Below are 16,366 nucleotides of genomic sequence, written 5' to 3'. Positions count from 1 at the left end.
TATAAATAATATGCATGAATTTTCCTCATGAATCAATTTATCTTTTAGTAAATGTCGTGTGATTAGGGCCTCCCGTCGGGTAGACCGTTCGCTGGGTGCAAGTCTTTCGATTTGACGTCACTTCGGTGACTTGGGCGTCCATTGGGATGAAATAATGATCAGGACAAATACAATACCCAGTCTCTGAGCTGAGAAAATCTCCGATCCAGCCAGGAATTGAATCCGGGCCATTAGGGTTGACATTCTGTCGCGCTGACCACTCAGCTACCGGGGGCGGGCTATTTTTTTAGTGAAAATGTTATCAAAATCCCTACATTAGTTCTTGAGATTAGTCTTCATATATGGGCATAAAATATTACGGGGGACTTTAATGGACAACATCTTCAAAATGATAGTGTCTCTAAGTATGTATAGATTCCGGTAATGATAATTTCATGTTGCTCAGTGTTCTGCTGCAAATCTTTCAATTGAATGTCTCCCTAGTCAGTTATCCAATTGGGAAAAAGTGACCTACAGTTTAATGTGGAATCCGAAATACGTTTCATTTCTAGCGATTCTCCACGGCACCGAGAGGTGGCTGCTAGGTTAAAAAACAAAGATAAAAGTCCACAGTCTGAGATTCGATGCCATAATCTTCCAGCTGACTGACATGTTCTTTACCACTAGACCACCAAGCCCAACTTTGGGAAAGGAGACATACATTTAAACATGAGATCAGAAACACATTTTGCTTCTGGCAAATGTCCAAATCATGGAGAGCGAATTCTAGTGAAAAAACCATGGTCCAACCAGAATTCGATACTGTGTGCTTTCAGTTTCCAAGCATGTGATTTACTGCTAAAGCGCCAGGCTCAATTCAGTTTCTGCTTAAGCTTCACCGCTATCTGGAGTTGCAGTAACTGTACCACTAGATGACAATGCCATCGTTTTCATAGTAGTGACAAGTTTTAATTCATTATAGTTAACCCAATTTTCACAAAATATTTGTAAATTATATAACCAAACCTTCCTCATTAATCTTTCTACCTATTAGCCAAAATTGGATCAAAATCTATTTAGCAAACCTGAATTGTGCCTGCTTTGCGAACTGCTGACTGCCTGGTTACCGACTTGGGCTTTGCTCCATTGTGTTCCTTAATCCAATACGTCCTAAGGTGGAAATTTTATAAGTAAGTTTGTCTGCATTACCATGAGATTTCCCAGGATGATATAAAACCTCAAAATCAAATTCCCTTATCTGTAAAATCCATTGGGTCAAGTGACTAGTTGGTTCTTTGAGTCCCAAAAGCCACTTCAACATTTCGTGATCCATTTTGACCATAAAACGTTGCTCAAAATAGTAATGGCAAAAATAGATGACGCCAAAGATTAATGTGAGCATATCCTTTTTTGTAGATGAATAATTCTTCTCTGCCTTACTGAGCATTCTAGAAGCATAGGCTATTGTGTGATCTTTCTCATCTATCTCTTGGCTCAAAACACGTCTTCTAGGATGAGTGGTTGAATCACACAAAAATATAAACTGTTTCTGACAGTATGTGAAAGTGATGACAGGACCAGCTGTAAGTAAATTCTTTAATTCCCCAAAAGCTGCTTTGCAATCTGGAGGCCAGTGAAATTTTATTCCCATCTTTAATAAATGTGCAAGGGGTCTTGCTACACCTGCAAGTTTAGGAATGAATTTTCTATAGAAATCAGCAATACCAATAAATGAGTATAACTACTTTCTTACACTAGGCATTGGGAAGTTCTTTGTGGCTTGTATAAGTCGTTGATCAGTTCATACACCATATTGGCCTATAATATGGCCTAAAGCTAAGATTCAGTCAGGCTGCACATAACTGACTAGAAACCTTTCATAGAAGTACCACACGCTACTTGTACTTGGAAAATACTGTGATATCGTTCATTTACACCAAGCATTGTTTCAGTAGAACTCTATCTAGTAAGTAGTGTCTTTTCCAAACCAAATGGCATCCATCGATACTGATAGTGACTATATGGATCCGTAAACACTGTCTTGGGATGATCCTCCCATAATACCTCAACTGGTGGTACCCACTTTGCACCTCTGTGATTGTAAAATAAAGGCATTGCCCTATATTGTCCAAAGTTTCTGTAATATTAAGCACTGGATAAGCATCCATAACCGTTTAAATGTCCGTAGTGACAGATAAGCTTATTAGCTTTACTACTATCTGAGGTCTTTTTCAGAACCATGACAACAGGTGCCCATTAGGGAATAGTGCTTCTTCTACAATTCCGTCATGAAGCTGTTAATTAATGAGTAATCTATCTCTGTTCGTAGATGGCATGGAACTCCATACAGTTTTCTGTATATAGATGGCTCATTCCTAGTGCTGCACTGGTGGTGTAGTTGACAATGGTCCAGGAAGGTTAAATAATTCCACTTATTTCTCCAGTAACCTCTCCATGTCCTCCCTATCACAGTCTTTCAAATGCAACACCTTTCCCTCCTGTGGTAAAATTGACAGACTGCGCCACTTGATAGCCTCGCTTCTTTGAAACTAATATTGTCTACGTTGACAGCACTAAGTGATTTCTACCAAATTCTTGCATTTAGGATAAACTATTCATATGAAACATTGCGCCTGATCCAGTTCCTTGTTTTCTTGCAGGGGCTGAACTACACATAAAGAATTAACCGACAGACCACCTCTTGCATTCATCCAGAGGAACTTCCCTGGACCTTTCAGAACTGTATCCTGTGATTCGAATCTAAGAGACTTCGTACAGGGTATAGTTGGCTTACCTGATATCTCGGGGGTGCTTTGTGACAGCTCGGTTCGTTCAGCAGTAAAACCAAAACAGAACAATGTCCTATCCAACTTGGATATGTGCAATTGCAGCTCGACTTTGGCGTGTTGTTTAATTAGGAAATCTAGTACATTTATTACATGGTAGTTCATGGTTATGGTAAGGATGACTTCCACACACATCTTGAACTGTCTCATGCCCACTCAGAAAACCAAAGCTGCTGAACTGAGCTAATGAACACTGTTACTACCTACAATGGGGTTGGTTCAAATTTACTGTACCAAATATACCCCGGCTTGCCACAAATGCCTGCGATCCTGTATCCAATAAAATTTTCCACAACCTTCTTCTTACATAGCCAGCTGGACAAAAGTCTGTCAATAACTTGGCAAACGGGTTTCCTGTGGAATGTTGCACAGTTGTCACAATACCTCCTGACCCATTTAACGTAGAGGTGCGGGTTTTACCCTGAGCCCACATTCCTCGCTCCTGTTGACAGAGGGCCCCATCTGCATTGTGGTTTCTTACAAAAGCAGTGTATGCGACCCCGATGGCTACATCAATATCAAGATTTTTTGGAATTCCATGTGCACTTTTCATGACGTTTTAGCAGGTAGACACAGCAAAAACGCATCAAATGCCCTTGTTCCGCTTTTTGTAAAGTAGTCAAATTGGCGCCTTCATCGTCAATCAACTCATATATATCAATATTGAATTTTCTGATTCAGTCCACAACCTCTTTCTACTAATTCCCCTTGTTTTAGGACTACTCTATTAAGCTGCTCTCGATAATAACTAGATTTCTTTTTTCTTCTGAAAAGAGCCACTAACCCTTCCTGTAAGTCTTCGAAGAACTGGTCATCCCTTAACTTCTCACTGCATGTTACGTTCTAGCATCCAATTCTAATTTTAAGCGAGTCATTCTTAACAACTGCTCACTTTCCCAGTTTCCTAACTTTGCACCTTTAAGCAGATATCTTCTACAGATTCACTAGGTAATGGGCTTACCAGTGAGGAAGTACTAGTATCAAGGATAGGTGGAGCCATGCTAGGAGTTGATTGTTCTCTGCTTTCGCCCCTTTAATCGATCAGTTTCCCAATGCAACACTTCATTTTGAGCTTGAACTTAGCTACATGATCCGGAAAATACTTAATCGCCTCCGAGGGTGTCACTTTATCACTGACAGACATTCTGCTTATCTGCCACCACCACAAGCGTTCAGTATACCCGAATAGAAAAGAAAGAAAAGGAAAGAAAAAACATAACCTGGCATGACCAAAAGCTTAAAGTCCCCACTTACTTTTATTATTACGCTCACTGCCACTGCTGCTGAATCCTGTCATTTCTGCATTCCATTGCTCAACCATTTCAGGCTCCAATAGTTCTTCTGAAGCCAAATGCAATGGGTTTCGATACAAAGACGTGGATTAGGTGCAGATGATGTATGCAGCCAATTTCTTGTTAAAGTTATTTATTTACAAACACAAATGAACGTGGAATAGTATGTCTGCAGCAGGTAAAGGACAGGTGGCAGGCATTGACCCTTGGACCTGAGCATGCTGGCATGCATACACAGGCACAAGCATTTCCCATGGCCCATGTACGGAATTGGTACCATACAGGTTTGCTGCCTTTGCATTGTGGAGGACAGTTGCTGCTTGGTCAGGATGAAGAAGCAATGACATGGTGGCTGGTATCTGCGGCTACGCAGGTCTGCCCAGTAGTACTGTTCAGGGTGATGAACATGAAACCACAGATTTGAGAGTGGTGGCATGTAGCGTTGGACCTCCACAGTTCTGTGTGGTTGGATCTCACTTGGTGCCTCAGACCATGGTACAGCAACCATGTGTTGGCTGCCAGAGACCTGGGTAGTCAGGCAGTAGTCAGTGGTCTGCTAATCAGTGCCACAGTGATAGCTGTGTCATACATATGGCGTCGTCTGATACAGTCTGAATATCATAGCATGATCCAGCTAACCTGTCGAAGACAGAAGGTTCCAGCAGTTTAACTACAGCTGCATGGAGCTGACAATGGGGAAGACACACCTTTGCCACGTTCCTCCATGTCCATGAACCCTTGGGCTAGCATGAAAATTTCCTGAAAGTTGGTCAGTCTCCCAGATGCAAGAGTAACCATATGGAAGTGGCTGGCATGGGAGCATTTGCTTCTACTGGAATTGCTGTGGTGGCAGGTTACTGGCAGCAGCTACTGTCAATGGCTGCGCCCTAGCTTTCTCTTTGGGCCCCTTTTTAGCCTGTGTCATTACAAAAGATATGTAACGGAAAACTTTCAAAAACTGTCATGCAAAAATGAGTAGTTTATTTAAATCTGATGCGGAATTGGAGCCCAGAAAAATGAGGAAGCATATAAAAGCTGCAGAAATACTGTTAAGTCAATAAAAAGGAAACTGAAGCAATGATATTGGAACAGATTAACAAAATTCGGTAGAAGATGAGCATGGTAAGCAAGATATGGCTTATAAATTAATAAAACATCTTAACAGTCATGAAAGAGAAACAGCCAATATAAATGTTATTGAAGAAGTATCATGGACCCACTATTATACAATTACAACATAATGAAAACAAGACCAAAGTAGAAGTATCGATTCTGCAGGAAATGACCCAATCGGTATAAAGGAACTTAATACAGTATTTAAAAATACGAAAGCCCTGGGATTAGATAAAATGAATTTTAAGCTGTCTGAATGTGGTAGGATGGTTCTTAAATTCAGGTACTGACATTTAATTAACCTTTGTTGGGAAAGGATAATCATACCTGAAAAATGGAAAAAATGCTAAATTAATCACACGTGATAGAAGTTCTTGTAATAACTAACATGCTGAGTTCAAAATATATGCTAAAATAGTAAACAATAGGCTTAAGCTTATAGGCTGTTCTTTTTCTATAGAAAGAATAATTTTGATTCAGAAAAGGGGAGATCTTGTACAGCTGATACATTTAGCTTAAATCAGTTATTGGAGAAGAGGATAGAATATACCTTAAAAAACCTACATCACCTTTGTTGACTGGGTAAGAGCTTCTGATATGGTAGTTAGAGAGCAGTTGGGGAGCATAGAGAAAAAAGGGCATTCTAAACAATAAATACGTGTTATCCAAGATATGTATGGATAAACAAAAACTATTTTAAATCTGGGAAATATGTAAATGGACAAAATAGTAATTAATCAAGGATTATGCCAACGCTGCAGCCTCTCTCCAACCCTCTTCAAATTATGTGTATACAAAATAATAAGAAACTAGAAGGAATATGTGCACAGTGGAATAAAACTGACTACCAGTATGTATATAAATACTATGCTATTTGCAAATGTTCAGTTTTTCCACCAGAAGCTTACAGTAAGATTCATGAATCATTACATATATTAATATAATTTGCAAAAGTTATGTTCCAACTGCCTGTGATTTATGTTTTCATGATGATGACAAAGTGAAGAAAAAACAATTTGGTGATAATTGAAGGGTAATGTGAGAGAAGAGATTAAACATAAATTTTATAAGACTACAGCTGTGCTAACATTGATGTATGACAATGAGTCATGGGTGAATCAAACAAATTATCGAAACAAAAAAAAACAGTCCTTTGAAGTGCAGTTTCTCAGATGAGTGAAAAGATAATTCCTAAAAGGCAAAAAATGCAATGTATCATTAAGGCAGCAATTAAATATATTCTCACTGAATAAACAAATGTCTCAAAACAAGAGAAATTAGAAAAACCATATTTTTTAGAATGGGAGACAACAGAGTTCTGGAGCTTGCCCCTAGATATTGTCTTACTTGAGGAAGAGATGTTGGTCAATGCATGAATGGATGGCAGGAAAACTGATATCACAACAGTCTAATAATCTAATCCTGGAAGTGGAAGTCTTTCACTTTCCATCAAAAAAAGTGGGACACATTAAATGTAAGGTACTGTTTAAATGCATAGTTGTATGGTACATTTGAAAAAAACACTCCAGCATCTTGTAAAATTTTGGAAAATTTATTATGAACATTGTTGGAAATTGATAAGCATACTAAAACATTTTATGTACACAAATGAAACTAAAGATACAAATTTGCATGTGATATGAAAGAGAATTATTCTGTTAATTATGCCAATTATAATTCCCACAATTTTCCAGCATAATAACTGACAATCTTTCCCTTGGACACAAACAGTACACTGAAATTTTACTATACTTTAAATCAGTCTTTCTAAGAATCTAAATCAAGTGACTTCTAAATGTCGATTTCAATGGTTGATGTGAACAGTCTGACTTAAGGCATATGCTGACATAAAACGTGTCTTTATTATCTTGAGTTTTGAGAAACGTCTTTCACTACACATAACATGCTAAAGTAGTATTATATTTCTTGTTAAGGCAGGCCTGGGTGAAATGTGAGCCTAGTTAGTTGGGGATTTAATCGAAAATTTACTTTGCACATACACTTGTACTAACTAGGATAATGCTCAATACTGAAGTAGCAGTGTGTAGCCACAATTATTTCACACGTGGCCTGTTTACTTGCAGGTTATAAAATGTCTAAAATGTTTATTATCAGATGTTCAGTATATTCTGATACAATTTGCCTCATCAATTTGTCAGAAATAGTTCATACAATTTATACACCATAAATAAAAGCATATATTACTAAGAGTATAATGCCAATTGCTAATACACTTATTAACATCTACATATAGTTGCTGGAAATGCTTAATTACAACTGTATGTTAATTAGAAACTTATTTGAGTACATATTATTTGCACACATTTAGAGTTCACAATTAATTATGGATAGTTGGAGCAACAATACTCATATACTTATTTACATGCAGCTGTTTGATTATTACACGCAGTTGTACTGTTACATACAGCTACCTCAAGCACACTGCTTGAAAATCCCTTTCCAAGAACTCATTAATTGGGTAAAATTATTACTCTTGCAGGAAAGTTTTTAAGACTTTCTTAAACTCATTGACAGGAGTTAAATAGGCTGTTTTTGGCAGTTTGTTGAAGAATTTAAGGCTCAGGTGTTTACAGCTATTGTGTGTGTGAGAAAGTCTGGAGTATGATAATACTATCATGTAGTTGTTTCTTGCATTGCGAAAATGAACATTACTTTTTAGTCTAAGTTTGTTTACAGTTTCTTTAGAACAAATTAGACCGCTATAGATGTAAAGGTTGGGGACTGTCATTATGTTAAAGGCTCTAAACTGACTTCTGCAAGTCTCTCTGGGAGGCAAACCTAGAATACATCTAATAGCTTTCCTCTGCCATTGAAAAATGTAAGCTAACTCTGGTGTATTTTCCCACAACAGTACTCCATAGTGCAGTTGTAAGTGGAAGAACGCATAATGAGATTAAAGTAACAGATTCTTATGAACTCTATGACTCTTGCTAGTTTTATGCTTAAATAATTTATATACCCACCCTACAACAGTCTTTCATCGATCACATGTGCAAGTAGTTTTTATTCACAAACTTCACTGCTCTGAGACCGAAATAAAGTTCTTGTGTTTTTGTTTTGTTAATTTACAGCTGGTTAGCCAGACACCAGTGATTAGTCATCTCAACTATTTCTCTATTGTAAATTTGAACACTTTGTAAGTTTTCAGCCATCGTTATCAGTGTGACGTCGCCAGCGAACAGCACATGGCTTATATACCACATGATTCGGAAATCATTTATATGCAGATTGAAAAGAAAGGGTCCAAGAACCAACTGTTGTGGTATTCCACATTTTATTTTCAACAACTGTGGTGCCTGATTATTGCATATACTGAATGATTTATCTCTAATACCATAGTGATCTAATTGTATTAACACATTTTTGTGTGATATAGAGTAGAAGGCTTTGCTCAAATGTAAAGGTGTAGCACATGTAGCATGTCTCTTTTCAATGCCTTCGTATATAATATCTAGCCAAAGTGGTTTTGCATTCAGTAACCTGTTTTTCCAAAACAGTCATTTACTTGCTTATGAATGCAGCATTCTGTTATTTTTGATGCAATTGGAACATAAACACGCATTATATACATTATGCGATCAAAAGTATGCAGACACCTCCTAAACATATGTTTTTCACATTAGGTGCATTGTGCTGCCACCTACTGCTAGATAACTCATATCAGCGACCTCAGTAATCATTAGAAATTGTGAGAGAGCAGAATGGGGTGGTCTGTGGTACTCCCAGACTTCGAACGTGGTCAGGTGATTTTGCGTCACTTGTTTCATACGTCGATACGCGAGATTTCCACACTCATAAATATCCTTGGGTCCACTGTTTCCAATGTGATAGTGAAGTGGAAACTTGAAGGGACACGTACAGAACAGAAACATACAGGCCGACCTCGTTTGTTCACTGACAGAGATGGCCGACGGTTGAAGAGAGTCGTATTGTGTAATAGGCAGACATCCATCCAGAGAGTCGCACAGGAATTACAAACTGCATCAGGATCCATTGCAAGTACTAGGACAGTTAGGCTGGAGGTGAGAAAACTTGGATTTCACGGTTGAGCGGCCTCTCATAAACCACACATCACGCCAGTAGGTGTCAAACGACGCGTCGCTTGTTGTAAGGAGCGTAAACATTGGACGATTGAACAGTGGAAACGTGTTGTGTGGAGTGAAGAATCAGGGTACGCAATGAGGAGATCCAATGACAGGGTGTGGGTACGGCGAATGCCCGGTGAACGACATCTGACAGTGTGTGTAGTGCCAACAGTAAAATTCGGACCGAGCGAGGTGGCGCAGTGACGACGGTTCAACCCTGCATCCGGCCATCCTGATTTAGGTTTCCCGTGATTTCCCTAAATCGCTTCAGGCAAATGCTGGGATGGTTCCTTTGAAAGGGCACAGCCGACTTCCTTCCCCATCCTCCCCTAATCCGATGAAATCGATGACCTCGTAATTTGGTCTCCTCACCAAATCTACCCAACCCACTCCCACTTTCAGTAAAATTCTGAGGCGATGTTGTTATGGTGTGATCGTGTTTTTCATGGAGGGGGCTTGCAGCTCTTGTTGTTTTGCGTGTCACTATCACAGCACAGGCCTACATTAATGTTTTAAGCACCTTCTTGCTTCCAACTATTGAAGAGCAATTCGGGGATGGCGGTAGCATCTTTCTACACGATCGAGCACCTGTTCACAATGCACGGCCTGTGGCGGAGTGGTTGCACGACAGTAACAACCCTTAATGGACTGGCTTGCACAGAGTCCTGATCTGAATCCTATAGAACACCTTTGGGATATTGTGTGCCAGGAAGTTTCATATCAGCGCATACCCCACTGCAGAGTGAAAATTTCATTCTGGAAACCTTTGGGATATTTTGCAACACCAATTTCGTGCCAGGCCTCACTGACCGACATCGATACCTGTTCTCAGTGCAGCACTCCGCGAAGAATGGGCAGCCATTCTTCAAGAAACCATCCAGCACCTGACAGAACATATGCCTCATCAGTGGAGCAGAATACCATTTTCTGCAGTGGGAGAGATAAAGAAAGTACACTATGTGGTCAAAAGTACCCAGACACCGCGAAAAACATACGTTTTTCATATTAGGTGCATTGCACTGCAACCTACTGCCAGATAATCCGTATCAGCGACCTCAGTGGTCTTCAAACATCGTGAGAGAGTAGAATGGGGCTCTCCGCGGAACTCACGAGCTTCGAACGAGCTCAGGTGATTGGGTGTCACTTGTGTCATACGTCTGTAAGCGAGATTTCCACACTCCATACCTAGGTCCACTTTTTCCGATGTGACAGTGAAGTGGATACGTGAAGAGACACGTACAGTTCAAAAGCGTGCAGGCCGACCTCGTCTGTTGACTGACAGAGACCGCCGACATTTGAAGAGGGTCGTAATGTGCAACATGCAGACTTCTATACAGACCATCACAAAGGAGTTCCAAACTGCATCAGAATCTCCTGCAAGTACTATAGCAGGAGGGAGGTGAGAAACCTTGGATTTCATGGTCGAGCGGCTGTTCATAGCCACACATCACTCCAGTAAATGCCCAATGACGCCTCGCTTGGCTTAAGGAGCGTAAGCATGGGACGATTGAACAGTGGAAAAACGTTGTGACGAATTACGGTACACAGTGTGGCGATCAGATGGCAGGTTGTGGGTATGGAGAATGACCGGTGAACGTCATCTGCCAGCGTGTGTAGTGCCAACAGTAAAATTCTGAGGCGGTGGTGTTATCGTGTGGTCATGTATTTCATGGAGGTATCTTGCACCCCTTGTTGTTTTGCGTGGCACTATCACAACACAGGCCTAAATTGATGTCTTAAGCACCTTCTTGCTCCCCACTGTTTAAGAGCAATTTGGGGATGGCGATTGCATCTTACACACGCGAGACAGATCTGTTCGTAACGCACGACCTGTGGCGGAGTGGTTACACGACAATAAGATTGCTGAAATGGACTGGTCTGTACAGAGTCCTGATCTGAATCGTATAGAACATCTTTCAGATGTTTTTGAACGCCGACTTCGTGCCAGACCTCACCGACCGACATCGATACCTCTCTTCAGTGGAGCACTCTATGAAGAATGGGCTGCCATTTCCCGACAGACCTTCCAATACCTGATTGAACGTATGCCTGCGAGAGTGGAAGCTGTCATCAAGGCTAAGGGTTGGCCAACATCATATTGAATTCCAGCGTTACGGATGGAGGGCGCTACGAACTTGTTAGTCACTTTCAGCCAGGCGTCCGGATACGTATCTATGATTTATCGTAGCTGTGAAACACAAGCAACAATAATTATTTTGATACAAAGAATGGCTGACTAGAAACAGAATCGAAAGCCCAGCACAAGATCAGTCCAGATTGAATACTGAGAGAGAGAGAGAGAGAGAGAGACAGAAAATTAATAACAAGCTGTAGTCAAACGCTGTACCAAATAGCGCAGTCGAGAGCAACAGGAAAGTAGCAGTAGATGTCCACGAGCACTTATTTAGGCACAGAACTTCGCACGAGCACGAATCCATTGTACCTTCTGCTTGCGCTGCCTCTGGTGCCGCGAGGAACTGTTATTAAGTGATATCCGCTTATCTTAGACTCCATATTTATACCGCAGCTTGGCGGGGAACCCTAGCAATTGTCCAATATAAGAAGTAGTATGTGTATTCTGAGATGATCAGTGTTTTAAAATAATATTTGTCTGTTAATTCTTTTCTATACCTACAGTAGAACTGTTCCCTCAGCATTTAATGAGTGTTAGTATTAAACTAAAAGAGGTTCCTGATCGTCCTGAGTTAGCTTCGTACTTGTCAGCATAAATGTCGGCCGTTTCATGTTGGAAAAAGCCCACCTCTAGACTTTTCCATAGATCATCATCTCCTGGGTGTTTTTCAGTGTTACCTAACCACTTTCCATTATGTTGTCGTGTCAGCTTTCTGACATCCCTCGGAATCAGCTTTCCCCGTTCCATCCATTTACCTCGCACCACGTACTGCCTATTTTCATTTTGTGTTCATTATAGCCGTAGTCTTCCATTACAGTCTGCTCCCTGATTATTTTTTTCTGTCCGCAGGCTTCACCAGGGCCTGAGCTAGGGGTTTACCGCATTCCAGTTTCGTGGATAAGCCAGATTCGGAAGTTATGAAGCACAATTTCTATCAAAATACAACTCAAAACTACTGAAAAAGTGTATTTATTAATCACTAAACACATTAATGCTGCCACTTTAGGTAATGCTGTCTCCAATTAATTTAACTGAGGAAGCTTACAGTCCGTATCAGATTTTTAGTAACTTTGACATTGGCTGGTGATGCAAGGGGGAAAAAATCGTGAATTGATGGTACAACGCTACTGAAACCTTTCAGAACGCTGGCCCATTTGTAATTTATCAGCTCCAAGGAGAACAGCGGCGAAGGGCGAAATATTTTTGAGGTTTCATGACTAATGGCTCTGGGTTCACTTCATTACTTGTTGAATGTTGTTCGATAGGGAGCGGAAAGGGTGAAAATCTGGGGACGCAAAATCAGGTAAGTAAGGTGGATACTGAATGACCTCCTAACCCAACTCCTGCATAGTGTTTTTTTGCCTGTCTGTCAGCATGGGGCGGGCATTATTGAGCAGCAGCATCAGTTCACGCAGTCTTCTTGGTCGTTGTCCTTGGATTGCGTTTGGAAAGAGTCTCAGTTGTTGACAATAAATGTCAGTAGTGATACTTACACCGAGGGCAAGCAATTCATAGTACACCAGGCCGTTTCTGTTCCACCAGATGCATAAATTACCTTTTGTGGATGCATGCAAGTGTTTGTATGGACATTTCCTGCTTCTACTGGGCTCAGTCAGTCCTTTTTTTTCTTTGTGTTAGCATAAAGAGATAATTTGTCGTCATCAATAGCGATACGTGATAGAAATAGTCGGTGTTGTTCACGAGCCAACTGATGACGAGCAAACGAAGTTGAACAAATGGCCACCTGCTGATTTTTGAGATTTTGGCTTAAAGTATGCCGGCCGGAGTGGCCGAGCGGTTCTAGGCGCTTCAGTCTGGAACCGCGTGACTGCTGCGGTCGCAGCTTAGAATCCTGCCTCGGGCATGGATGTGTGTGATGTCCTTAGGTTAGTTAGGTTTAAGTAGTCCTAAGTTCTAGGGGACTGATGACCTGAGATGTTAAGTCCCATAGTGCTCAGAGCCATTTGAACCATTTGCTTAAAGTATGCAGTACCCGTACATCTGACTGGAATATCAACATGCAAAACAAACGTGTACGAATTTATTCACCAGCTCAATACAACTCAGATGAGACAATAATAATGTATGACCGCATTGCAAACCCGTATCCTGTCATCTCCACTGCAGCAAACTAACTCTTTTCTCAGATGTGACAGTAGAAGTTTTTGTGATGTTCACCAAGCAAATGAAGTCTTGGGGAGCTCCACTTAAAAGAAATATGACTAACTTTGATCGTGTATCTATCTATCCCTCGTTGAACAACCTTCAGTTTTTGAATTGTTTTCGCATTCAAAGACTGAGTATCACTGTCAAGAGGCAAAACTGGTGATACAGTCAGACTGCACCATTTCCGATTCAGGTTTATTGGAAACTTTGTTGAGAAAAGTCTGTTTAGTTTATCAAAAGAACTCCAAATAATTTTTTCTCTTGTGTTTACTTCTTTTCTTGTGAACCTAGTTGATGACATCAGCTGCCCTAGACACAAAAAATTTATCAATTGGCTCACTGACTTTCATGTTAATTGATACAATTTGCCTTTCCAGGCTTTTGATTTCTTGAATACTACTGTAATTTACTTCCGATCCGTTTTTAAAACTAGTTTTTTAAAGATCTTCCATTGGGATGTTTAACTTTATCTGCGCTAGGGGCAAAGAACGTCATCTGCAAAATGACACTGAGAGAAATTGTAGTGATCTCCTTACGTGACTGGTCTTTCAGTTCGGTATTTCTCATTATCCAATAGAAGCGGCAGCATTGATGTGTACAGATAAACCTGCTCTTTGTACACGTAGAAACCGAGTTCCACCGAATAAATTTCAGAGGTTGTTCAGGGCTATTTTTAATTTGGTATTATATATTTTAATTTGGTACAAGGGAGCCGTGGTCTTCGGTGTCTCGTTAGAGTAATTGCATTTCGTTTGATGTCTCCCCCCCCCCCCCCCCCCCCCCACCTTTATCTCTGTATCCGCACTGCACTGAAAATACCTGCACAAGAGTGTAAATGTCGACGGTGTGTTCTATCCGTCTTGTTCATTAGATCGCGAAGAATTCAAATCTAACGCCGTCCGTTATGAATGCATGTATGACCATTAACTCAGTTGCTGGAAAATCTCCGCCGTGTCGAAATGATGAAGGCTGCTATCAGCGTAAGACGGCCAAGCTCCCGTAAAGTTAACGCAGCAGCGGAATGGTGTCATGTAAGCGGAAGCGTTATCAGCCAAGGTCACTCGCCAGCTGGAGTGGCTCACTGTTGTTTTCTTTCCACAACAGCAGCCTATCTGAAGGTCCGATACACGGAGGTTCGTGCACCGCAGTGTACGTGAAATCTTTGCGGTCCTGCTGAACTAAGGAGACAAAAGCAATAATGAAGAGATCACCTCTCCCTTGAACTCGCAACGTTTATCTGTTACATAGAAAAACGCCACTTACATACTACAACAAAGCTTAAAACCTAGAAAATCCAGCCATTTAAATTAACAGTGATGTTTCACAGTCGTGCGCAGTCGCCGAGGCGAGGGCGTCTGCTAGAAGCAACAGCAGTATCTGTTTTTTTACTCGTAATTTAGTGGTTTTTTTTCTTCTGTACTTCTATGAAGAAGTCAACAATAACTGTCCTTGTGAGATGAGTAGTGTTTATAAATTTTTTTCTTAGTGTTAGCGTATCTTGTCAGCGTTAATGTCCTGTAAACTGAATTTGTAGCATAGTGTTAGCCAGGAACCGTAGCCAGGTACAGATCCGAGGTGGATAGGAGAGGGGGGGGGGGGGGATGTCAAGGAGGGGGTCATGACCCCAACCCCAAAATGCAAAAAGCGTTGTATTAACCACTGATGCAAACAAATTATTACAATGATTTTGAAACATTATATATATATTTAATTATTATTGTTACAATTATTAAACTCATAGGCATCTGAAGAATTTTAAATCTGGGTATGACAGCAAATTGTATATGGGAAGTGAGGCGGGGGTGGGGAGGGGCGAGGGGGGGGGGGGGGGGGGAAGGGAAAGAGACAATGAAAACTTTGCACGTCTACGAAAGCTTACCAGGAGTATTTAGACTGTATCAAGCAACTGCTTGGATTAGTAGTGTATTACTTCTTGCAAAGCTGAATATAAGTTAAGATGCATAGAGACTGTGCCTGTCATGCACAGATGCCGAAAGAATGGGTCGCTGGCACTGCCATCGCATCTAGAGTTAGTCAGGAACCCCAATGTCACAGCACCTACCGATCTGGCTCAAGTGGCCATTTAAAAATAACTTCAGAACGAACGGCGAACAGAGGTGGGATCACGTATCTCCAAGTGGAAGACGAAAGTTGATAATGGCCTCATGACATCCCCTTGGAAGACTCTGCTGTGGGGACTGGATTTGATCTCCTCGATACATCTGGGCAAAAACTGGGTGTGTGGGTGAGTGAAGGAGCCCATTAGGAACTAGCAGCCAGGTCAGGAAATGAGGACGATGTCCACCTCGTATGCTCGCCATGGCCTGCACTGGGTGGATCATTAATCTGTAGAAGGAAGATTAATGTGTTTAATGGCCACATGGCAATCCCCTTACGCCTTAAGAACTGAGTTCTTTCCCATTGTTCTGAGCACACGTGAGCCTGAATGGGACACCTCATCTGTTAGGACTGGTTTGATTTACCTATCTGGACAAACGTAGAGTAGGGTATTGAGATCTCTGATAACAGGTGAGTGATGGTGCCTATTAGACAAATAGCAGCCAAGTCAGGAAGTAAGAAATATGTCCATTGGGTTCGCTCGCCAGATGGAGAATTGATCGTACCCCACTGGTTTTGGAACTGTGTGGAAAGTCTCAACCAAAGGCGCAGACAATTCTGCGCCGACCTTTTTACAATTGTCTCTCGATCTCTGCTGCCGCGTAGAGAACT

Source organism: Schistocerca gregaria, chromosome 6, assembly GCF_023897955.1.
Source record: "Schistocerca gregaria isolate iqSchGreg1 chromosome 6, iqSchGreg1.2, whole genome shotgun sequence".
Classification (NCBI taxonomy): Eukaryota; Metazoa; Arthropoda; class Insecta; order Orthoptera; family Acrididae; genus Schistocerca; species Schistocerca gregaria.
This window is presented reverse-complemented; position numbering follows the sequence as displayed.